Source organism: Diadema antillarum, unplaced genomic scaffold (assembly GCF_040938485.1).
Source record: "Diadema antillarum isolate AM-2024a unplaced genomic scaffold, OU_Dant_1.0 seq00001410_RagTag, whole genome shotgun sequence".
NCBI lineage: Eukaryota > Metazoa > Echinodermata > Echinoidea > Diadematoida > Diadematidae > Diadema > Diadema antillarum.
Genome location: NW_027272164.1, coordinates 265,618 through 291,510, shown reverse-complemented (window position 1 = coordinate 291,510; position 25,893 = coordinate 265,618).

Genomic DNA, 25,893 nt, shown 5'->3' with positions numbered 1-25,893 from the left:
ACTAGAGGTGGTTATGGCGTCATGAGTGAAGAATGATATAACAGAAAATATTAAGGGAATTCCGCAAAGACTCCTTTCTGATGGCAATTTCACACTCCATCAACTTGATACTGACGTACTGTTAAGGGTATATGTAGCAATTATTCCCCACTGCTTTCATAAAGTGGTTAGTCAAGTGTCTTTCATAATGCTAGAAAAGTGAATCTTTAAGTGAAATTTATCAGACCACTGTCCTGTGGGATAATGTGCCCTTGTTTATTTTGAAGTAATGAGAAAAATGATGGCAACTGACCATTATAAGAGCGGAACACAAAGAGTGAGTTTTGCACCAAAAAAGGTCATTTACCTTGAGTGTTTTTTTTTAAATTCTACATATGAATTCTATAATAAATGCATCGATGACTTGAAAGCTAGAATTGATATCTGTTCTCAACAAACTCTGAAAGCATACACAGTATCTACACTGAAGAAACATGGTCACCTCTGGTGGAAACTAACAATGTTCTGCCTAAATCATCAAACCAATTGGTGAAAGACACTTTATTTGTCAGAAGTGGATTATGAGAGAATGATAAACATAACACATTTCTGCTCAATTTGGAATTATTAGTAGCTCATATAGTATGAGTGTGCATTATACAGACATTTTACATCGCGTGTAATTCAACTGCCTTTGTAGAACATATTTACACATGTTGAGGTACCTGTTTGTTTGTGTGAAAAAAAAAACAATGTGAAGAAAATATGAAGGGAATTAAACAAAAAAAAAAAACCTTGCATAATGAAAGAGCACTTCACTAACCGCTTTCACAAAGTAGGGGGAAAAATTGCTACCCTTAGTGTATGTCAGTATCAATTTGATGGAATGTGTAATTTTCGTGAAAAATAAACTTTATGGAATTACCTTTTTACGTCCTTTATAATGTTGTCAACACAGACGTCATAATCTCTAGTATAGTCTCTCATCCAGAGGTTCCAACAGCAAAACTCTAAATATTCACATTGCATCGATTATCCGATTTTCCTCAAAAATGTAATGATGTGTTCTACCTCCTGGGTTCTACTTATGTTGCTGTTTTCACTCAATCCACTTTTCTCTTTAGGTTTGGGTGCCCGTTAAATTGGAATGGATCGATTAAAGACGAATATTGTTCCTACCATAAACTGTAGGTTCTTTACAAGATGTGTCATCGATCGATCACACTGCTTCTTTGATTTCTAAACTACTTTTAAAAAAAATGCTACTTTATTGTGGGATACTAGAATAATTTTTTTCCCTTAATTATTTTCATATCGGATAATTCATGTAAATTTAACTGAATTACTGTCCTGTATAAAATAACAAATCTAATATACATTTTTGTCCATTTAAGTATTCACTCTACACCTGCTTATGACGCATGTTTAAATTGATCTAAATGTGCAGTTAATTTAGAAGTCTGCGGTGGAATTGTTACCTCTGTAGAGAACTTACCATCCTCCCAGAACGAACACATTTTGTTCATAATGAGTGCCTTATAATATGTTATTGTTAATATGTGGTGACCCTTATCAGTACAAATGAAAAGGATTTGGGACACCTTGCAAGAAACGCACGATTGGATCTTTTTCCACTCTTAGGAGAGTAGATCCTAAGGGCTAAAGACTTAGTGAAATTGATCGCAGCACTGTTGAAAGACGATCAATGATTTTTGAGAGAATCATATGAATCTTTTTCTAAAGTATGAAAAGATTTGTTTTTATTGGCAATGAAAATGAAAAACTGATGTTTTGGTAGATTAATTTGATTTTTTTTTCTTTTTTTGACTAGTCAGAATATGCTGACGATAAGTTGTTAACATTTTTGTAGCTTTCGACTTTCATTTTTCATGAATCTATTATGATTATGTTAAGGCGTATCTAATGATTTAATTATCTCTGCTTTCTGTCACGTGTAATGATTAGATAATACAGAAATATAAACATCGACAGAAAAGAAAATCAATTAGGATGGATCGATTAAGAGAGAAAAATAATCGATCATGACCAAAAAATTTTCAATATTGATATTATAATTTTCATTCTGACTTATTGCAATGCTAGTGAATAATTCTGTTGATATTGATAGATCAAAAGTAAGAAAATTAATCTTTATTAGCTTTTATTTATAGAACTTTACATTGTATTGATCATATGTACATTGCTTCCTAAATTCTTATTTAAAAATCAGTGCACTACAACCAATGTTACAATTATGTATTTATTATATACAATACGAAAGAAACAAATTAAGGTAAAAACGTTTGAAATTTCAATTTTAAATTTTGAGAGTTCTTAGCGATCGCGTTGAGAACAGATGTGCTAACAAGGAAAAGTACAAATGTCATAAGAACATTGAATTATTGGAAGGTATAAAGGAGGTATGATTCTTACTTCTCGGATGGTATGTCACTGCCCACCGAGTTTGCCGGCATTCCTGGTCATAAAAGAAGTCTGCTCCAACATGATTACATGCGCCAATGACGCTGCAGTTTCTCTTGCTTGGAAAAGCTACTGTGCAGGGCTTATAGGACAGTGCAAGTGATGCACGTTATAATTTTGGTGCAGGCTTTCTTTGTGACCAACAGGTAATGTAATTAAATTCATATTCTATATCTGCAGCTATTCACATTTTTGCCAAACTTTATTTACTGATTTTTAAATTTTTTTTTCATTTATTTTAGTATCTTTGGAACGATTTGGAGATGCGGTCAGGGACATTCATTTTATTTACAGGTGTGAACCCTGTAAATGGGCTCGCAAAGAGATATTAAGGTGCTCCCGTGTGTCCTTCGTGCTGGCGTATACGCAGGAGTACAGACGATCCGTACCAGTTCCACCGTACACACACACACACACACACACACCACAGACACACACACATACTAGGTGTTACTAGTATTACTGACTCGAATTGAACAACTATGAAGAACTGAAAGAACTGTAAGAATCAGCTTCGGTAAGAACCAAAGAGCACTTCACACACATAATCCTTTACACCCAAGGCTAAGCGGCTTGGGGTGCTAGATTCACTGGCATTCACTTCCACATGTGTGTGTACCTACCATGCATAGCTTTCAGTGCAGGGGATTTTGTACTGTCTGCTGCCCTCTATGGCCAATGACCAATTTTGTTTTATTATTGTTCCTATTTTATTGCGTTGCGAGTAAATTCAGTTTGCAATTTATGATCAACAGTCAAAATTTAATTAAAGTTAATTTTTCTTTTAATAGCACAATTTTGATTTGATCCACTTATGATTTGAACTAAATGCTTAGTCATCGCAATATCACCAATTTCATAATTATGTAATTATTATATGTTAATCAAAAACAATTTCTTCATATATTATCCAGTTATGCTCTCTTCAAAGCTGGAATATTTTGGATGTTCTCGGTGACAACCTAACACATCGAGAACAAAATAGTTATAAGGTTAAAGGAAGTTTTGTGGTAAGATATATAACATATTATATACCAAAGAGCATAGAAGCTCCGCGGAGTGGGCATACTCCCTTGAGCTCGATTTCGCGTACTAGTATACTAGCTATAGTACCCTCATGGCATGGGCGAAATACAGACGCCCTTTTCTGCCAAACCGATAGAAGGTGTATACTACATGATCATAACCCTAATTATATAGTAGTGGCCTTACGCAGGCTCCTAATTCAACTCATGCATTGCCTACAGGGAAGGCAGTACAAAGATGAGGTAATGGTATTTTTACCCCCCCCCCCCCCCCCCCAAAAAAAAAAATAAAAATAAAAAATAAATAAATAAATGAATAAATAATAATAATAATAAAATAAAAAATGAAATAAAAATCAGTAGATATATGATGTAATTTGCAATTCTTATTGTTCTTGAGAGTGACTGGATGACTAGTCTCGTATGGAGGCTATTAACTCTTCTTAGAGTTGGAGAACATCCCAGAATATGTTGTTTGCTTGAAAGATGAGAAAATTTCGTTTCATCTGCTTCAACTAAATATATATATATGATTATATGATTTTGTATGATTTATGGAATATGCTGCATTTAACACAGGTTTCTATGGGAGCCCGGAAAAGGAGTGTGAGGCCTAGTGCTGTATGTCTGCCTTTCATTTTTCCCCTTTTTAGGGGGCATACAGGGGAAATTAAGACTTCGTTTAAGACTTCGAGTACGCCCTCTTAGCCTAGCTTCTATACTCAAACCTGCATTCGTACAAGCTACTGATGGGATCTGGGGTAATGTTTCTGTTGAATACTCCAAAATATAGGAAATATTTTACTCTACATCCTAGTGTTATGTTTGGGTTTCCTTTAATCTCCCCCTACTGTAATATTAGTATAGTGAACACTTCGATGGAATTTAACTATTAATGAAGATTATGTACTAGGGGTCCCCCCCCCAAAAAAAAAAACAAAAAAAACACAAAAAAAAAAACGGGAAAAACATTTTTATCCTCAATAGTTTAAAACTATCAGATATTACTGCCATTGATACGAACAATAACTGAAAATTGTGTTCACATTAATAGCGTGCTATTTTGCTATCGGGATAATTTCTCAAGTCAGAAAATAGTGCGCTATTTCGAAACATCGGGCTGATGTGAAAACGCCTACTGAACAAGGACGATGGCATAGGGGGTTCACATATTTCAGAAATGTAGCAGTGTAATAACATTCCAGAACAATACCGCTTGCTTGAGAGTTCACCTGTGCATAATCTATGCATACCTTCTTCTTTTGTTCTGCTTCCTTGAGTCCAGCTCATGCATTCTTATGGTGACTCGGCCATGTCATTATCCTTGTTCATTGCAATTTATTCTAAATTTTTAAAATATTCTTATTCTTCATCCCAATTATCACAAATTCTGAAACTTTGTCCTCAGTATAAGTAATTCATAGTTGGTCAAAAAATGTAAAAAATCTAAAAATCATCCAGAGGTCTCCTTTAAGGAGTTGGCGTTCCATGCCAAAGACCTGGGTCCGATTCCCAGCGGAGACCAATTTTTGCAACTCTTGCGCTTTTCCGAAAAGGAGGAACAGTAAGAGGAATAATGATGTCAAAGCCACGCACCAATTTCTCCTTCCTTTCTCATATCTCACATATGCAAAATTATTCAGGAGAAGCCAAAAAGCTGTTTTAGCGGTGATTTCTTTCTCAAATATATATATATATATATATATATATATATATAAAATATATATATATATATATATATATATATATATATATATATAATATATATATATATATATATATATATATATATACATATATATTCATGTTGAGAATTCACGTAATGGCTCCACGAAGAAATGAAGAAATAAACTGGAAATGGATTTTTTTTTTCAATAAAGAATGAGTCAAGACTCCCGAAGAAGGCGGAGGTCGTTGAAATTCGAGTCAAATAAACTCAATCTTTGTTGGCCAAAAAAAGAAGAAAAAAGAATGCATTACCAGTTTAATTCTTCATTTACTAGCACGCCCATCTTTTTCAACAAATTATTGTGACAGCACTTCTTGACAATGGCTTGATCGTTTTCCACGCCAATTGATAATAATAATGATAATAATAATAATAGTGGCTACTCGTATAGCGCACAGGTCCACTTTTCAGTGCTCATGGCGCTTAAAAAATGAAAAGATATCATATATTTACATGCATATACATATTCAATCATTTCAACAAATAAGAAAATGGTAAACAAATAAAGAATAATAATAAATGATGATAGTGAGACTCCTATAAAGCGCACATTCCTACCTAAAAAAAGATACTCAAGGCGCTATAGAACAGAGTACATATTGTGTCACGTTACCACAGTATCACAAAAAATAATAAGACAACAAACCAACAAACACGTACATACATTACATACAGGTATACAATATTGTCAATTCAAATTAAAAATAAAATATATACAACATATACCAATTAATAATACAATATTGATCCAATATTAATGACATACAGCAATTACAGTCCTCAGTATGAGAGGAACAGATAAGTTTTAAGTTTGGATTTGAATGACTCTGTCGATGACAGTTCCCTTAACTGAAGAGGTAACTGATTCCACAATTTTGGTCCCATAACGGAAAAAGCACGATCACCATACCCATGTTTTACTTTGGGTGTTTGGAGTAAGAATGCATCTGATGATGAACGTAGCCTTCGTGTCGGATTGTATTTTTGAACAGAATTACTTATGTATATTGGGGAAAAAGAATGAACTGAATGATGTACTAATAACAGAAACTTGAAAATAATCCTTTTTTCTACAGGTAACCAATGTAAGGAACGGAGAACTGGTGACATAGAATCAAACTTATTAGTAAAAGTTAACAATCGGGCAGCAGAATTTTGCAACCGTCGAAGTTTTGTGACATCTTTTTTTGAAAGATTACACAACAATGAATTCGAAAAATCCAACCGAGAAGAAATCAAAGCATGAATAAGTATCTCAGCTGCAGATTTTGTAGACAAATATTTCCTTATGAAACTTGAATTACGCAACTGATATCGAACATTCCGCTGAATATGAGTTACATGACTTCGAAATGACATTTCCTGATCAAATATGACACCTAAATTACGGGCTGTTTCCGACGGAATAATGCAAGTGCTACCAATGTTGACATGACATGACTGATAATCAATTTCGCTCAACATATGCTTTGATCCCAATAACAGAAACTCAGATTTATCATCATTTAGTTTGAGGCCATTGGATGTAAGCCAGATTTTCAGGTCTTGCAAACATGCTTCGAGTTTTGCAATGGCGGATGACAATGAAGACACAGTGGGTTTAAAAGACAAATATAGTTGTATATCATCCGCATAACAATGATAACTAATACAATGTTTGCGAAATACTTCACTAATTGGTTGCATATACAGAGAAAAAAGCAGCGGGCCTCCAACAGAACCTTGAGGTACACCAAATTTTGTCAAAGTTTTACAAGAGGTAGAATCACCAATTCTGACATAATGAGATCGATCACATAAGTAGGATATAAACCAATCAAGAACAGTTCCTTTGATGCCCAAATATCTCAGTCGTTGAATCAGAATAGCATGATCGACTGTGTCAAAAGCTGAGCTCATATCAAGCATGATAAGAGCAGTAATGTTACCACTATCTAATTCTTTGAACACAATATCTGATAAGTTAACTAACAGTGTTTCTACACTATGACCAGGTTTGTACGCAGATTGAAATGAATCAAGCAATTCATTATCTTGCAGATACATTGTCAGTTGTGAGAAAACAACCTTTTCAAGCAATTTGCTTAAATAAGGTAAGTTTGAAATTGGGCAGTAATTTTTTAGACACTCCTGATCTAAGCCTGCTTTTTTCAAAGTTGGATGAATAAATGCTTTTTTACACACCTGTGGAACTACACCTAATCTCAGGCTAGCATTTATGATTCTTGTGATAACGGGTGCTAAAACTCTGCCACACTTCTTAACCAAATCTGTTGGGATTGGATCAAGTTCACATGATTTGTTAGGTGAGTTCTTTATAGGCTTTTCTATCTCATTAACAGTGACAGACTGAAACTCACTCAATTCTGACTTGACTTCACGTACAATGTCATTTGGCTGTTCACAACGAGTTGGGAAACTCCGTTGGATTGCCACAATTTTATCAATGAAATATTGGTTAAAACAATTGGCTAACTCAACTTGATCACCATGAGTGAGGTGTTCTGGCAAAGGAGATCGCTGTTTTCGGTAAAGTAAAGCATTAGCAACTTTGTACAACTTCTTTGTATCTTTCCCACAATCCGTAACCTTTTTTGAATGATATTGTAACTTAGCATCTTTAATCAAGGCATTTACACATCGCCTTTACGCATGATACATCTGCTTGTGACTCTCCAGTTTTGTGGACCTTGACTTCCTTTCTAACTGTCTACGAAGCAGTTTTGCTTGAGCTATTTCTGGGGTATACCATTCCGTATTGGGGTGTATTGTGACCTTGATTCGTTTCTCAGGTGCCAACTTATCAAGGGTGGCAGTGAGTAAGGTGTTATACAAATTCACTTTATCATCAACATTATTAACTTGAGATTCAGCTGATGAAAGAGACTTAACATGAGTATCAGCAACAAACTCTTGTGGGTTTACAGATTTCAAATTCTGTGTCACAACAAATGTTTTTTTGATACAACGTTTAGGTTCAATTCACACATTATTGCTAAATGATCTGATATACCTTCCACAACACAGGTATTACAAAGTTGTACAGTGTTACCTTTATGAGTTATAAGCAGATCTAATACATGGCCTCGATTATGAGTTGGCTCATTAATATGTTGAATCATATTAAAGGCTGACAATAATTCAGAGAACAACTTCGAATTCGAAGTTGATGAGTCCACAGGTATATTGAAATCACCTGCAATCAACAAGTCAGACGAGCAGAGAAGCTGTCTATCAAGAACATTAGAAAACTCATCCAAGAAAATCTGAAACTGTACTGAACTAGGTGGACGATATACATTGATGAAATGCAACGATTTCTGCATATAATTCAGAGTCATCTGAATCATTTCAAATGTTGTAACATTTGGGGAATCTACAATTCTGACATCTAATTGACTTTTAAACAACACAGCTATTCCTCCTCCTCGTTTGCCAACTCTGGGAATGTGCTTAAATGTGAAGCCATGTGGTGTCAATTGACCAATCAGAGCAGCATCATTAGGCGTAAGCCATGTTTCACAAATAGCAACAATGTCTTATTCATGATCAAGAATAATTATAATCTACAAATTCAGCGGTCTTGTTCTTCGGCGATCTAGCATTTAACATAGCAAATTTCAAATTCATACATGAAATATCAGAATTCACAAATTTTCTTTCGTGTAAGAACTTCACAGTTTGATCCTTATTTTGTCTTACTACTCTTTTACCTCTGTGAGTCTTTTTCACTCTGTTAATCTGTAGTGCTGTTATTCGTTGCCATGTCACTTCATTAATCCTAAGGCCCTTACAAGAAGGTTTAATGGAGTAAGCATTGTAAGGGTTCAGCTGTAAAAGGTCCGAAATACTATATGCACGTCTTGTATTGTTATCAACAGCATGATCTTTGTTAGCTGACACACTAAATGACGGACCTGGGTTGATTTCAACATCTCCACTGGTAAGCAGTGACATGTGAAAAGTAGAGCTTGCATTCTTATAATACAGAACACATGCTTTTGAGTAGCCTTTTACTCTGATACCGGTACTAGACATGTTCTTATCATTCTTCACAGTTGGTAGTATAGACCTACTAAAGTGCATGTGGCTGTACAACAATACATACATGGCAAAAGAGTCAGTATTAGACTCACAACAAACATATACCTCATTCGTTCCATTATACTGATCATTATCAGGCTATTATCATCACTGCGTTGTGCAAAACGTACATAAAAAATTAAAAAAGCTACAGCTCATTCAAGTACGTACAACAGTTGAGCGCATGAACACATTACGCGTATGACTTCTACGCGCTTAACAGCTCTAGGCTCGCATTAGCGCATAACCACATACCTGAATATGAAGGCTGTAGTGTGGCTCCCGTACAAACGATATCAAACCCAAAATCCAGTTTGCCGATTTTCAGCCAAATCCTCGAATTACTTAACACAAAAATGGTCCAGGAGATTCACAAAGCACATACAATACAGTTGGCACAGTGACACAAAAATAATATCACAAAACAACACAAAAATCATAAACAACTCAGAGCACAGAAAAGAGGCAACCACGCAGGGCGCTCTCTACGCTATAATGTTAACATGAACGTTGGACGACTTGTCTAAGGACTCCTACGAAGCCATCACTGCCAGACTAATCTAGAACGGGGGAAGATTTGATGCACTGCACATATATCGATTCTGTGACGCACTATGTGCATTTTTGGCGCCATAAACGCGGTGTCTTAAGGGCCGTTCACACTGGAGCGGTTTTGCGGCAGCGGCAGCGGCGGCGGTTTGCCGCGCGTAATATGCAAATTAGATTGTTGCCCTTGGGCACCTGCAGTTTGCTTGTAACCAATTACATAATTATCATGCACATGTATACTGTGAATACATTCCCCATGGATCTGAGAATTTACAAAATCACTTTTCCAAAACGAAACAAGGAAATCAAAGATGCGTAACATGCAAGAAGACTATTGGACAATCAGTACTGGAATATCAGCTTTTCAACTTTTTGCAAAAAAGAAAAAAAAAAAGAAAAAAAAAACTTTCAACAGACTGTTCGATGAAACTGCAAAATATTCCTTGTGTTACTGATATTGGTATATGCATGCAGAAATTATTGCATCAGACCACTGCCATAAATACTGAGAAGGTGGTACATTAAAATGTGTACATCCCACACCTCAATATCTCAAATATGATCTGCGAATGTCACATTTTCCTTTTTTTTTTAAAAAACAAAATTAATCAGCATCCAAAGTAATGATATCTTATCTTGTTTCGTGTTAATGAGAAAATGACTAGTATTTCTTTTTCTGGTGTCGGCAAAGTAGTCAACTGTATGAAAGATGAGCTCTTAAAAAAAAAAAAAAAAAAAAAAAACAGCAACATACTTCTTTACTTGTCATTCCAATCTTTGCGTGGCTGAAAAAGGGTACCTCACGATCTGCACCCCTTCCCTCCATACATTGTAGGTAATACATGTGAATTTCATAGTCATGCGTTGTTACTGAGTGGATGTGTAATTGAAACGTGTTCAGTTTGTTTTGTTGGCTTGATTTTCGTTTCTTTGTAACTGTTTTCATAGCTATAAAATGGCACTTAATCCCACGCGTACCTATTTGTTCTATACGCAAACAGCCATGATACGCAGGGTGTCGATGTACCCTGCCGATAGCTGGTACCCTTACCATACATTGAAGAAACCATCCAAGTCTATTGATTGTGGGAAATGTGGGCATCTTTGGAAAGGAAATACAAGATAATGCACATGCTTACCAGCTACAGTACAGTTACAGTTAAAGTGATATTTAAAAACATTACCCTTAACTTGGTCAGACTCAGCCTGAGAGGATTTGATTCACTTTCTAACAAGACAAATCAGTCCTACTTCACTGCCTGTCTGATGATGCGAGACTGAACGCGAGTAAATTCAAGTAGATCGTCTTTGTCATGCCAATGCAATGCCAATGGACAAAGTTGTGGTTATGTGTATGCATTTATACCAGTGCGGTGGCGGTATGGCAGTACAAAAACACCTACGTAGTACGTGACCTAGATCTAGGCCTGTACAAACGGCTGTATAGATTAGAAGAGGCAGATCAGTTAATAGTAAATACCCAGAACATACCTTTTAGGGCCTAACGTGCGTTTAGGTCTAGAACTATGTCTAACGTTTAACAGTACTATCAGAGTATCAGGCCTACAGTCTAGGTGTTTCTGTTGTTGTTTTTATTTGAATTTATTTGCCGTTTATCATTGATCATTTTTTCCCCGTATTAATTTATGCCAAATTTTTACTTATGAATTACTTTAATTCCAAAATTTTCCCTAGGCAGGGCCTACATTATTTTAATTGCATTAGAAATAATTCAAAAATACTCTATGATATCAAACATATCTAACGTTAGAGTGTCTAGTCTACTAAGAAGCATATAATAAATACGTTGTATACGCCTACGTAACCAGTACTAACCTTTCTTTCTTTCTTTCTTTCTTTTTTTAAATGAGGCCCTTCCGCCTACCTACCAGTAGTATACAATCGACCATATTGTGGTCCATTGATCATATCAGTTCGGGAAACCCACTCACAAGGGGGGCCCCTCCTTATAAGTAACCCGTCCCCCTTATAAGTAACCCCGTCCCCCTTATAAGTAACCCCCGGGGCACCCCTTATAAGGAGTCTCCACGCTTTTTTGCAATGCAACGCGAAAATGAAAGGACTGCGGCAATTCGCTTGATTATGTCCATAAAGCTTCACAAGTTTCCTAGTTACTCACGAAATTTGAGCAAAATCGGTTTGAGGCATCATATCTAAAATCATGGATTTAAATGCGATGTCAACGACCCATGCGAATGCTGAAATGCGAGCGATTACTGGCGCGAGTGTCGCCAGGCGCGGCGGCGCGGCAATGCTTGAGTGCAGAAGTGGCGACTGAGTACAGAGACCTTTCGTACTCAGTCGCCACTTCTGCACTCAAGCATTGCCGCGCCGCCGTGCCTGGCGACACTCGCGCCAGTAATCGCTCGCATTTCAGCATTCGCATGGGTCGTTTGACATCGCATTTAAATCCATGATTTTAGATATGATGCCTCAAACCGATTTTGCTCAAATTTCGTGAGTAACTAGGAAACTTGTGAAGCTTTATGGACATAATCAAGCGAATTGCCGCAGTCCTTTCATTTTCGCGTTGCATTGCAAAAAAGCGTGGAGACTCCTTATAAGGGGTGCCCCGGGGGTTACTTATAAGGGGGACGGGGTTACTTATAAGGGGGACGGGTTACTTATAAGGAGGGGCCCCCCTTGTGAGTGGGTTTCCCGAACTGATATGAGAAGCTCTTCCCATCTAGAATTCTATGGACCCCATACATTACTGGTAATTAGTAGGTGTGGGACTAGTCGGACAGTAGGAGTGCTCCTACTGCTGGACCTAGTAGATCTCTAGTTCTAGATCTACTCTAGACTTCAAAGGCTTTAGTACCACGTTGGCAGAATACTATATCAGACATAGATAGGCGTATATGGGACTGTGGTATTGATAGACTGCTTTCTTTCGCTGGCGAGTCTGCGTCTATGGCAAAATACGTGGAAAGTTACAATCTGCAATGTAGCCTCTGCAAGAGAGTGACCGCTGTCAAGGGTCGAAACAAATGGCAAAACCTTGAGAAAACCAAACGAGCAACTTACCATTTAGCCCGATTTCATCACCAATGGTCTCCAATTCGATATTTTCCTCAGGAGTGTTTTTGTGAACATAATTGAGTTTATTGTACAAAAGTTGTCTTTTTTGGACGTCTTCGTTCCGCTCTTCGATCGACGTGTTGTACCTTCGCGAGACTCTTTTTCAAGCTAAAGTTTATGACTCCACCCACATAATAACGTCACGAACTATACTCTATTATGATTGGTCAATAGCAACCTCGCCGCAGCGGCAGACTAGAAAAATCGCTCTGCGGAGCGATTCGAGAAAACCGCTTGCGGTTGCCTCTCTGAAAAGTCACCGCTACCGCTCCAGTGTGAACGGTTGTATACGAACAACACGTGAGGGATTTTTGCGGCACGCCGCTGCCGCTGCCGCTGCCGCAAAACCGCTCCAGTGTGAACGGCCCTTTAACCGACCCCCCTCCCCTCTCCCCCACCCCCTTCCGCGCGCGGAATGAAAAACTGATGCATGGTCGTTTTAGCCAATAGGCGTCTCGTACTGAGTGCGCGAATGCTTGCTTAGTGCGCGAAACTTTGTTACAAGTTCGCGGTAAACATGTTGCCCGGGGGTGGGGGAGAGGAGGGGGGGGGGGGGGGGGAGGTCGGCTAAGACACCTAAAAATGAGCTTATGCGCCCAGTGCCACAAATTGTCTGCTGCCCTCATCGAACCCGAATCGATAATACATATGGAGGAAGAAGACAACATACCGACTCTCTCCAATGGCGTAAATAGTGTGGCTTCACACGCATTTTCCACAAGATCATTGCTGTTCTCGGCAGTATAGTCGCCGGGAACACTGAAAAATTTTGTTGTCAATAATTGGACATACATATTCTGTACGTCTTCAAATTGATTTACAAATATTAGTATCATAGATTCATAAAAATTAATGGTCACATAATGGAAATTGGTTAGATTGCACTAACTAGGTATTTATTCTAAACAACATATGCATTGCATTAAAGCTGTATGATTCTAAAAAAAAAAGATGCCCTACTTTAATTGATAGTTTTATTGGTAATCAAGAATTCCACAATGAATTTGGTAGCATCGCAATAAGAAAGGAATGAAAATCATAATATCAATATTTTTGTTTGAAAGAATAGCTTAAACAAATTCATACAAAACTCTCTGCACTAGTTTCAATATCATTTTCATCAATGGAAACGAAATGTATACCGAAACTTAACATCAATTAACATTTTAATACACTCTTATACATTTTTTCACAATCCATATAGCATCTCTTTAACCATTTTTACACTAACGATACCTCATTCTGTTTTTAATTTCATTCCTTCATTACATTACAAATTTCATTAAATGCATCACTTACTAAAAAATACTTTCTTTTCAACATTCATTCAACCCAACTTTTCTATCCATTGATTGAAGTTTTATTCTTAAACTAGAAATGTCACTATGTGACTGGTATGCCTCCGCCATGATGCATGGTTCTCCTAATAGGTCTACATGTGGACAATGTGTGATTAAATAATAATCACAAAATTGGCAAAATATTACATTACAAGTTTGTCACAAATGTGTTGAATGTTCACCTTCCTTGACCTAGGTTTAATTAGATGAATAGGAGAGCATGTATTTGGAGATTTAAGAACTTTAACCTGACTTTGATCCATTCAGTAGTTTATGCACTGAGTAATTTTCAAGGTATGGAGAAAAAGTGCAATTCCTGTATTGGTAAATTGTTGCCATTTTCATCTGGCCTAGTGACCATAAAATTCATATTGATGCAGAGCGTATAAAAAAAGGTAATCCAAATTCGGAGGGCTGTCATTTCCTAAATGTCAGTTATGAAGAGCAAAATGATAGTTGTAAGGAAAGGGGAACTCTTCCTCTTTATATCGATACCTAATTATGTTGACAATTGCCATGCATGACTGAGCACACGGACTTTAAAGACAACAGTGACAAATTGCATTTTTTCCAAGTTTGCGTGTTGACTGCTATTGTGAAGAAACAATGCATATCTCACTGCATGGATGAGATCTGCCATAATGGAAGTTGCCAAATAGGCCAGCTTGTACGAATGCAGGTTTGTGTTTAGGTTTTGTGTTTAGATTTTCTCCTAACACTTTATGGTCCATAACATTTAACATGGCCTTTGGTCCGATAACTTGATCGCTCCAACAGAGGCCATCTCACATAATCCATTTTCTCTGGTCATATTCAATACATAGCACCCAGTGGCAAACCATGTCTTAAATATGAAGAGAGCAAAATGGATAATGGTTTCGCCTTAATGAGAATTAAGGACCAAATATCGACAACGTGGCCATGTTGAAGGTTATGAACCATGATTAATGTTGGAAGAAACCCTAAAACACGAATTTGCAGTCGTGCAGGCTGGCCCGATGATTTGACCACTTTCATTGACAGATCTCATCCATGCAGTCAGACTTGCATTGCTCCTTCACAATAACACACAAACCTGGAAAAAGTACAATGTTGTTGTCTTTAAAGTCCATGTGCTCAGTCATGCATGACTATTGTCAACATAATTAGGTATCAATCTAAAGAGGAAGCGTTCCTCTTTCCTACCTACCAACCAATATTGTGCTCTTCAAAACTGACAATTAAGAAATGGCAGCCCTCCAAAGTTAGATTACCTTTTATGCTCTGTGTAATCACTGTCAGACAGAACATGCATAAATATGTAGCAAGTTTCAAGATAACTTGAACCATTTCTTAGACCTTTGACCCCTGACCTTCGACCCCACGAACCCTTAATTCTCTAGATAATCACTGCCAGTCAGTACCTGTATATATACTATGTTCCATGAAGATACCGTGAATAATTTCCAAGGACCAGAGAAAAAAAGTGAAATTTTAATATTTTTACTTGACCTTTTGACCTTTGACCTCATGACCCCAAACTTTCACAAGATAATCTCAATTGGGTAATACATGTATACACTAATAAGTTTCAAGAAAATATCTTCAGGCACTGCATAGATATGGAGGAAAAAGTGAAATTGTACGTATTTGACCTTGACCTTTTGACCTTTTGACCTTTTGACCTCTGAGCATGTGCACCCAAAAGTTCATAGGCACTACCCCCAAAACACATACATGACAAGTTTCATTAAGATACCTCAAAAGGTTTCTTAGTTACGCTGTCCACAAATTTCATTACGGACGGACGGAATTTAAGGACGGACGGACAACCCGAAAACACAATAGCCTCCGGCACCACTTCTGGCGGAGGCATAAAAGGAAAAAAAAAAAACACAAACAAGCAAACACAAACCACCCCGTCCACTCTCCCCCCACCACCACCACCCCACCCTATTCCCCCTCCCCCTCCAAATCCCCCTCCCCAACAAGGAAACCTAAAAAACAACTAAAAACACATATGTCCTGACATACATTATAACACACATTTCAATACGAGTGCGAGGAAAAGGCATTCTGGTGGATGTGCACTAGGCCCTTTTCTAACAAAATCAAAACAAATTTTCAATTCCTTTTCCAGTTTTCCCACTTTTGCAAATGTATTGACAACGTATTACATAAAACCACTAACTTTTCTTCTTCTAACTTATCATGCTCAACAAACCTTTTAATAATATATTCCGTTGGGGGTGTTCTGTTTTTCCTTCTTAAAAAAAAACAATTTCTTTTCCGAAATTATAACATGGTTAACTAACTGAGCTTTCCTTTATTTGGTAAGTCTATAGCGAATAAAAATCTCTTCCCAACTCAGCTGTTCCAAATTAACAAAATCCAAAAAAAAAAAAAAAGTACTACGTTTTCCCAAAACATTCCTAGCAAATTCACATGAATAAAATAAATGTTTATACGTTGTTCCTCTATATGACAAAAGGAACATAAATTGTAATTTACTTACTTAAACTGAAATAAGTAATGATATTGCTGGAAAATTTGTTTGTTTTAAAGAATATTTTATTCGTCATCAGTGGAACTCACAATGTACAAACAAATTCATACAAAACTCTGCACCAGTTTCATAATCATTTTCATCAATGGAAACGAAATTTATTCCAAAACTTAACATCAATCAACACGTTTCGATACACTCTAATACAAAAGAAGATCTTTTTTTAAAGAATATTTTATTCTTCATCAATAGGAAACTTAATAAAATTACACAAACAAATTTATACAAAATTCTCTGGACCAATTTCATAATCATTTTCCTCAATGGATACAAAATATATACCGAAACTTAACATCAATTTAATATATTTTGATACACTCCGATGCATTTTTTTTCACAATCCATATACACATTTCTTCTTTTCTATTTTTACACTGCTAATCCCTCATTCTCTTTTTAATTTTATCCCTTCCTTGCATTACGTTACAAGAAAATGTGTTATGATCGATTATAAAATTTACACGATTTGTATTAATGGAGCTAAGCTTTTATAATCGATCCTTTTTGTGGGTTTATTTTTTCTCTTGCCGTTTTGATATCTGAATTACATATTATCTAATCATCACACCTAACAGAAACCAAATATACTGAAATCATGTACATAGATCTGAACGTAATCATAACAAATTTCACAACAATGAAATTATAACTTAAACCCAGTAAAACGAGAAAAGATCGGAACCAATGAGTATACATGATGTTTACGGCAAGATATCACATTACCCTTGTGATGGTCTTGTTGAGGATCATCATAATCTTTAGATGGAATCTCATGGTAGCCCTAATTTCATTACTGTATTTACTCTCGTAGTAATCTGTAGAGCTAATCGAAGGACTGTAGACGCCATAAGTATCTAAATAATTTTTGAACAATTTGAACATGCGATTTAGGTAATTGTAGAAAACTTGATTAAAGTATATTCGATTACTCATTTCAAAGACCTACCAGTAGCTCTTTGGTTATTCAATACAAGAGAATAATTCACTTAAGTTCAAATCAAATAATGAAGAAGTGACTCCAGTATCCCATAATTATTACCAAATAATAATTGTCTATTCATTCCTTTTTTTTACGGTAGTTTACAAATCATGAAAGCACTTGCGTTGCAATTACTTTGAATGTTCTCAAGAGCAATCATCTTTCTAAAGTTTAAATGGGATCGATTGTAAGCTTATCAAAGTCTATACAGTATGTAGTACATGGTACATACGACATGTAGGGTTGGGGGTACCACCTATCGTCACCCTAAGGATCTGTAGCTTGTTTATTCTAAAAATATAACACAAATCCGCCTAATTCTTACCTCAAATATGCCATAAATACTTCAGTTTTTAACGTCGTGACCGTCTCGTTGATTATGAATCTCCGTTTTGAAATAGCGCAATTTTAGTGCGTGCGTTCCGTTTTCTTCGCGCAGCTAAAAAGGGAACCTTGCGATCGGCACCCCCTCCCCTCCATAGGTATACACGTGAATTTCACAGCATAGGTAATACACGTGAATTTCACAGGCCATAGGTAATACACGTGAATTTCACAGCCATGCGTCGTTACTGAGCGGATGTGTAATTTTTAGCTTGGTTTGTTTGAGTTTGATTTTCGTTTCTTCGTTTTTATTGTCTTTATAGCTAATAACACTTAATCCCGCCTGTACCTTTTCGTTCTATACGCAAACAGCCATGATACGCAGGGTGCCGATGGGAAGGTGCCCTGCCGATAGGTGGTGTCCCAACCATACTACAGTGTGTAGTACATACTACTTTAATCGATTCATTCAAATTTACATGTCGCCAAAGATAGACCGGCAGAACAACGAGGCGGCAGTTGATTACATTATTGCAGGCTCCAATTTCGCGTAGATTCTAAATTTTTGTCTTAGTTTTAAAGAATGTTTTATTCCTCATCAAAGAAAACCATACAGTATTATGACATCATTTTCATGAACAGTACACTCTGATGAATTTCATTTGCAGACACATACCAATTAAGCCGACTGATGGTGCTACCCCGAGAACTACTACCCATTAGAAAGTCCACACAAGCTTTTGGGATGCTGCCATCACTTTGCCTGATACTTATAGTCCGGGAAAATACTTTATGACGTTTAGACATTACACTTATTAATTTTTTTGTAAGTTTGGGTTATATTTTTCATTTTTAAGCATGTGTTATGATTTTGTGAAGATTTGTCTACATGATTTTAGTATCTTTGGTACGGTATCGAGCGATGATTAGCTAATTCAGATACCAAAACAGCAACAGAAAAAAAAAAACGTAAAAAAAAAGAGAAGTTAAGATCGATTGATGGAGAATATTGATGGAGAATCGTGTAATTTGGTTCTCATAATCGATAAGGACCATAATTCTTTTTTTTTCAAATGTTGATATTATGGTTTTCGTTCCTATCTCGTTGCATTGCCAAAGAATTCAGTTTGCAATTAATGATCAAGAAAAAAAATTAGGTTGAATTATTTTTTTTTAAAGTTTTGATGCAATTTCCAAATTATTTTTTAACCAAATACCATTTTAATGCTATATAACCAATTTCACAATCGTGTACTTTTCTGTTTAATCTTTTCGATTTCACTTATTATTTGTTTGATTTTAAGAGTAAGATGAGTTTTAACCACTCATCAAATTTTGAAAGTTCTCAGTTACTACACTAGCACTGGGAACTAATTAGTATCTTGAAACCAAAGAAAGCGTTTGACTGATGACGTACGTCGAACATGCAACGTATATTGTCATTATTACGACCGTTCATAACCATATTTTTCCCCTCATTATATTGGTATTGTAACGGTTATGGGTTAATGATATTTATGCTGTTGCTGTTAGTCGCTGGAATAGTTAGTTGGCTCCAACTTACTAAGTACCATTCATAATCCCATGCACGCATACTCTTCACTTCAGGTTCATTGTTGACCAACAAAACAACACATGCATTCAGGCACACGGTGATCAAAGAGTACGAAAGTCGCGATTATAGAACATTTAAAAGCAAATTTCTAGGAAATTACACATAGTGTAAAAAAAAAGAAGATAGTGCGAATGACTATGATTATAACGAATGACTATGATTATAACGTACGGGAGTAAACTTATGTGATGGTGTGAGATCCTCGGCGAGGGAGAGTAGCTACAAAGCAGGGGGAGGGTGTTGGAGGGGGTATCACGGTAGGAATTTTGTGGTTGTTGCTGTTGTAAAAACAGAGTGTAAAAAAGTCGCGTTTTTCTATTCAAATTTCTAGGGAATCAAACGTAGTAAAACAAACATCACTGTGAAGGACTATCATTATAACTTATGACAACTGCTCATTTTACTATTATGTACATGTATGGGCAGAGTGAGCGAGCCACTCTGTCACTTTGCCCTTCGTCTGAAATTTATTAATTAAAATCTTAAACGTGATTGCATTGTGCGAGCAATAAAAATTATTCTTATATTGCTCAAAAGCATAGAATAAACTAATGAATAATAAACTTCACTCATGGACGTGAGGCTACCATCTATACACTTAATTTACTCATAAATATACATTAGTATACAGATATCATAATGTTTATCAATAATGGATTCTGATTTTCGCTCCGTTGGGGGTGAAAATGTTGCGTTTTCAATCATATAATTGACAACTTTTAGACAAGAAAAAGTACCTTTATTGTTCTTATCGGTCTTTAGAAAATTGTTGGATTATTACCTTGTTACAGGGGACGCGGGGGGGGGGGGGGGGCAAAAACTCGTTTCGCCCCTCCCCCTCCCCCCCCCCCCCCCAAAAAAAAAAAAAAATACCCGTCAAGTTGAGTGATAGCGCGACCCCGGGAACTGCTACCCGGAAAGTCCACACAATCTTTCAGAATCCTGCCAGCACTCCATCTTATGCGTAAAGTCATGCAGGGAAAAAAACTTTAAGACGTTTAGACTTTATCATTACTTGTGCATTTTTGTAAGTTTGGAATATATTTTCAATATTGTGCATGTGTTATGATTATGTTAAGATTAATGTACATGATTTTAGTATCTTTGGTTCTGTTACGAGTGGTGATAAAATATATTAGTTGCTGTCTATATCAAGACAGCAACAGAACCCCCCCCCCCAAAAAAAAAGAATAGATCGATTAATGGAGAATCGTGTAATTTGGTTCTTATAATCGATAATTGCATTAATTCTTTTCTCCAAATGTTGATATTATGATTTTTATTCCTGTCTCGTTACATTGCCATGAATTTAGTTTGCAATTGACGGCCTACAAAAAAAAAAGATATTGAAGTTAGATTCTTTGTAATAAATTTTGTGCAAATCCCATATGATTTTCAACTAGAAGCCATTTTAATCGTATATAACCAGTTTCATAATGTGTGCCTTTTTTATATCAATCCTTCACTTTCAGTATCTACTTTGCTATCAGTATTGAAATTTACGTAATGTAATTACCTAAACTCATCAAATTTTGGAGTGTTCTTAGTGACTACATTGAGAACACGTGATACGAAATATAAGACAAGGATCTGTAGTTATTACATGTCACACAAGTACTAGGTGTTTCAAAAAACATTTCCCACTTCTGAATCTTAATAATTCAAAAATTATATATCAGATAACATTGTCACTGATATGAGTAATAGCTGAATAGTGTACAATTTGGTTGAAGGTGGTTTAGATATGAAAGCATAAATCAATTTCATGAAATGCATGATTAATTTCACAGCTAGGTTCCAGACTTTGCTCTATTTTCAACCGTCTGTACAAAATTTCACTTTGCACAGGGGTCAATGGGTGTGTATAGGAGTGTGTGGTTAACACCCTGACAATGGTCCTGAACAATGGCCAGGGTTTGAATGCTTCATTATCTATTCATGAGAAAATCCACTATCACAGCTAGTCTTTATTCAGCCTCTGGCAGTATCTGTGTAAAGTGAAACGCCTGTCGATACTGTTGTTGAGTCGCGACAGTGCTCTCCCTACTTCTGAAGAACGAAATTACAGTGAATACCTTCTGTTCTATCGTAAACGTGGTGACAGGAAGCAAAGAAAATCAATTAGAGTATATATATACACTTGTGTATATGGAGCCTTAAATAAATCTACTGTGAAACAAATCGCCCCAATGATAAATGCTGCTGAACTCTTGACCAAAAGCCTGATCTCTTTTTATCGAAAAAGCGAAAAATTTGTTAGACTATTTAATTAGTAGACAGTTGTATCAAAATGAGGAACTGAAGATCATTTATGCTTATTTATATCCCACATTTAGTGATATGTGAAGCAAAATTTGAAAATGATTGCCAGCTGGAATGAAATGTGGTGTTTGCAAGCACTTTACCGTGCATGAATTCAGACTAGCAGTGCCCAGGGCAATCCACATGAATTATTGATTAAGCATTCATGTGCCTGGGAGCAGAGACTGACGCCTAGTCAACAGGTGGTTCAGGCATGTCCATTGTTCAGGGCCATTGTCAGCACACACTCACATACACATCATTGGTTCCTGTGCGAAGTTCAATTTTTGTACAGAGGGTTAAAATTTGACCAAAATCTGAAACCTTACTTCAAAATCAATCTTAGATTTGATGAAACTGATCGATGCTTTCACGTCCAAATCACCTTCAACCAAATTGCACACTATCCAGCTATTACTCATATCAATGACAATTTTATCGGATGAATACTTTTTGAACTATTAATGATCAAAAGTGGGAAATGTTTTTTGAAACACCTAGTATAATGTTGTACTTATGATCGGTCATAACCGCTACTTCTTTCCCCCTTAATTACTATTATTTTATGCTATGCTGCTAGTCGCTGGAATAATTAGTTGGCTCCGACTCACCTCTCATAATCCCACGCACGCACGCACTTCACTTCAGGTTCATTGCTGACCTACAAAACAATGAACTCTTCACATGCATTCAGGCACACAATGATCAGAGAATGCTTCACAATAAGAATCCAAACCAGAAGTAACTGATATGTACCTTCTCAAACGTTGACCTTCTTCAGGTTGGTGGTAGCAATCAGACCAAGTGGTAACAATACATGTATAATAAGAACAATCGTATAGCTGGAGGCTGCCTGTCTGATCCGCCTCCAGTCGGTCGGCACCAAACAGCGCAGAAACGTCGGCACTGAGTGCCCCATTCCTAGCAGGCACAGCAGCTCAGCTGGCCGCACCGCTGTTGAACGCCTAAACTCCACTGCATGAACGATTGTCTCAAACTGAACAAAGAGAACTCTAAGAGCTGAAGAACTGTAAGAACCGATATAGAAACATCTTTGGTAAGACTCACTTCACATCCATGACCCTTTAAACCCCAGGCCAAGTGGCTAGGAGTGCTAGACACACTGACATTCACTTACACATTTATGTGTGCCTACCCTGCATAGGTTTGGTGTGTGCCTACCTAGGTGTGTGCCAACCACCCTACCCTGCATCCCACTGTACAGGGCTCACGCGGGTAAATAATTCCCAATAGAGACGTGTGTTAAAATTCCAATTAAAAAAAAAAAAAAATCTGTAAAATAGCTGGGAGAAATGAGGTGTTTCATCTTCACTAACCTGGATAAGTGAGATATCCTTTCATCCATCAAATTTCCAGGGTGCGTTCTTCTGCTGAAATTCTGTCAAAGGGTCCGCAAAGCCAGATTACGAGTTCTCGTCACTCAAAAAAAAAAAAAAAATCACCTATTTTCCGTACACGTATATACCCAATGAAATATAGTCCCCTCAAATTCCATCAGAAAAGCTTTCATCTTCCAACCAAAATGCAGTTTGTAGAGGAATTCATACTCAATATCTACAGCTAGTTTTCAGTTTTTTGCCAAACTGCATCATTAATTTTTAATCATTTTTTTTTTCATTTATTTTGGTATCATTGGTACGAATTTGTGAAGGGGTCTGGGACAGTCCATTTTATATATTTACATGTGTGAGCCCTGCAGTGCATGGGATTTCTTATTGTCTGCTGCCCTCTATGGCCAATGGTCAATTTTCAATACTAAGTACTGTAGTACATGTATTATGATTTTATTCCTCATTGTTATGAAAAGAAGTTTGCAATTCATGATAAACAGTAAATAAAATAAATCAATTAAAATAATTTTTTTCTTTTCGGTAATCGCATATTTTGATGTTATCCACATACTACTTTTTATGCTTAGCATTGCATCATAGCCAATTTCATGATTATACATATTCTTTGAAAAGCACACCTATTTATTTAATCAGTTACGGTCCCTTAGAAACTGGTATATTTTGGATGTTCGCGGTGACAACCTGACACACCGAGAGCAAAAATAATAAAAAAAGAAAGTAAGAAATAAAGTGTATTATGAATAGATATTTAGTTTCAAACGCCAGGTTTTCTTAGATCTGAAGGCTCTGTGGACTGTTAATAAGTATATTCAATCCTCCACTGCACATGTTTGAATTCAAAGGGGATGGCTAGTAAAATGATAAGTTGGAATCAATGGGAATGCTGGGGATTGATCGTTTCGATCCTTGTGGGATTCATTTAAGAATACATTATATATATGAAGAGTTTGTTTGCAAAAACCGATAAGTCCATTTTTAAAGATTTTGAAGTACCGTCACTGTCATAAAGTACAAAATAATACCTTTTAAATGATATATTGGTCACTACATATGAAGGTATATTTTTGAAGTTATGGTCAAAAGAAGCACAAATTTTCTTATTATTCTCTTTATTTTTCCTGACCTTTCATGGCAAAAATCTCCATTTGACAAATATGGACTTATCGGTTTTTGCAAACAAACTCTTCATATATTGTTGTGTGAAAATTGTTTGCTTAAGAATAGTCTCATATTCAAGTAATGTGCAGTTTCATGTTTCCAGATTAGTATGCCTGTACAATGACGGGGAAGAACTTGGATCATTGTTGGTTGTTCAAAAATGTTTTCCATTCAGTGGCCATTTTTACGTGGTGGAAAGTGCTTTTGTGTGGGACTTCTGATTCAGTTACCAAGATGCTGTGCATTTTACGTTCTTTTTTGTTATGAAGAAATTCATTTGCTTATGTGCATGTGATTATTGAGGAGCATTGTAGTAAATCTTTGTACAAAATTTTATTTCTAGGGGGTAAGCTTTTGTGTGCGGCCTTTGACAGAAGTGGGTACTTTCTTTTAATGTCCAGTGTAGTTTATTTCCAGGTGGTGAATATTTGTGTGCAGCCTTTGACAGAAGTCGGTACTTTCTTTTGCCGTCCAGTGTATACACTTATATCTCTATTTAATTTTTGGTTTCCCTTGCCAAATAAATTCCCAAACAACCAATTCCAATTCATTATATACCCAATCTGGCAAAGGGGTAAGAGACCCCACATATATCAACTTAGAACAAATAGAAGTCTTCAATAACTGAATTTTACCAACTAATGTCAAATCTCGTTGCTTCCACCATATCAATAATTTCTTTATTTCATTAAGTATTTTTTTATAATTCAATTTTTCTTTCACCTCTGGATCCAAAGTGAAATATACCCTTACAATCTTTAACTCCGTCACTTTTTGTCCAAAAGAAAAATCATAAGCACTATCTTCACTACTTCCCAATTCTAACACTTTTATCTCATCTTTATTAAGTTTAAGTCCAGAGACCTGTTGAAAACAATCAAAAATAAATTCAATCCTCTTGATTGAGTCAAAATCTTGTACCAAAAGTGTAATATCATCCGCATAAAGCACTTGTCTAACTTCATTCCCTCCAAAACATATCCCTGAAATCTCCTTGTCTTTTCTTATCGAATGCGCTAACACTTCTATACACAAAATAAACAGATAGAGTGACAGTGGATCCCCTTGTCGAACCCCCTTTTTCTATCTTAAAATACCCTGTCGATTTACCCCCGTTAAAAAAATCTGCGTTATCTTTTTTTTTGTTTTAAAGAATATTTTATTCTTCATCAATGGAAACATAATATACAAATAAATTGATACAGAAATCTGCTCTGTTTATGATCGATTATAAGCACACACAGAAAATTACTGTACACGATTTTCCATTAATCGATCTAAGTTACTATGATTACAAAAGTGGGAAAACT